Source organism: Chiloscyllium plagiosum, unplaced genomic scaffold (assembly GCF_004010195.1).
Source record: "Chiloscyllium plagiosum isolate BGI_BamShark_2017 unplaced genomic scaffold, ASM401019v2 scaf_7659, whole genome shotgun sequence".
NCBI lineage: Eukaryota > Metazoa > Chordata > Chondrichthyes > Orectolobiformes > Hemiscylliidae > Chiloscyllium > Chiloscyllium plagiosum.
The window spans coordinates 6,406-7,989 of record NW_025210483.1 but is presented as its reverse complement, the minus strand read 5'-3'; the positions used below and the strand labels follow the sequence as shown (position 1 = coordinate 7,989).

Here is a 1,584-nt window from a genome sequence, read left to right as displayed (position 1 = left end):
CCGCTAAACAACCATAGAAATACTGCCCACTGACTATTTCCATCACTGGAGCCATTGGTGCAATATCCACATCATGAGAACCTAATCTTATTTTTAATCACCATCGACTCATTATTTCCAAAAGGACTTATTTCTAAAAACTTATTTTGCATGTGCATATTGCAGTCAATCCGAAGTAAGATAATCGTGCTAATTGACGTATACTCACTAGACATCACATTCTATTTTTCATGTTGAGTAACTGCTACTTAGCAAGGACAATGTTTGTAATGGAATCACTCTTTTATTTCACGTGAGGGAATTTGGTTTGTACTATTTAAATTAAACTTGATCACTGTGTCAAATGATCAAATAGATTTCAATTTCTGAACAAAATTGGTAATCCAATTTGGATCCAATGTTGTCATCCAACTTGAAATGTGGTGTCGACGTCTTTCAGCCACACGGGTATTAGAACGAACCCGTCTGTTAATGACATGCGTATAAAGACATTTCAAATCAGTTTTCTTTTTTATGCTGCATAAATCTGCGGTTATTGATACACAGTTTAGATTCAGTCCCTGCAGTTAACTTGCTGACTTCTCCAGTTGTTCATAGTTCAATATGATGCATCAAGTGTGTGCATAACGAGAGGGAGCTTGCTTCCCACATCTTGTGTTGAGATGTGTCTTATGTCCCGCATTCATCAATGGCGAGAGCAAGGGGGAAAGGATAAGACCAATGTGTAAGTCTGTCCGTGCCCATGCACGGCACCCACATCGGTAATTCTCTACTGTGCATTTACAGCCAGTTCTCGGATGCCCTTACACCCATCCCCTGCCACTTTTGAAATATCTACATTGTTTCGTGCTGTCTCTCTGTGCTCTTTTCACCAAGATGAATCACTTCTACCCAACTGCTACAAATTTCATCTGACAAAACACTCATTCAGAATCGCATGCATCAACATGCACTTCGCATTTCTCGTTATTTGTTTCTTCTGGATCTCTTTCATACGATAAAAGTTCACAGCAACTTGACTTGGAAAAGACAATCGCGTTCCTTTTCATTGTCCCAATTCAATCTACATTTCAATGCAGTTAAGGCAACAGACTCAAATTATTCTTTGAGATTTTATTATAGCGTCGATGCATATAAACAGACCATTGGACAGCTGTGATCACCCAAAAATAGCAAAATTGAAAATCATTGACAACAACGACGAGAGTGGGATTTGGACCCACGCGTGCAGAACACAATGGATTAGCAGTCCATCGTCTTAACCTCTCGGCCACCTCGTCACATAACTCACAGGCACATTTCACATTATGAATAAGTGAATTGTGTAAATTATGCTGAGCAGCAGATATTTCTCCCTGGTATTGGTGAAATGATAAATAGTACAGGACGGTTCCAAGAGTATCGTCTTACCTCTGAGTTGTGGGGCAAACAGACTCCCACTGTGACAATCTGCTCACAGTGATCTGAACAAAAATGAAGAAATGACGATGTAACACGGTCTGTTGAATTCTGTGAAGATTTGAAGTCAACGGAAATAGAGCCCGTGACAGCAGGAGGTGTAAAGTTGTCTGTGAGGAATTGTTT

The 1,584-nt window shown here is 39.8% G+C and overlaps 1 non-coding gene across 1 annotated transcript; it reads right to left on the bottom strand.

Moving 5' to 3' along the window:
* Window positions 1–1,198: 1,198 nt before the first annotated feature.
* On the bottom strand, window positions 1,199–1,280 carry trnas-gcu. Its single transcript has one exon. It is a non-coding gene; the product is annotated as a tRNA-Ser (tRNA).
* Between the last annotated feature and the right edge of the window lie 304 nt (window positions 1,281–1,584).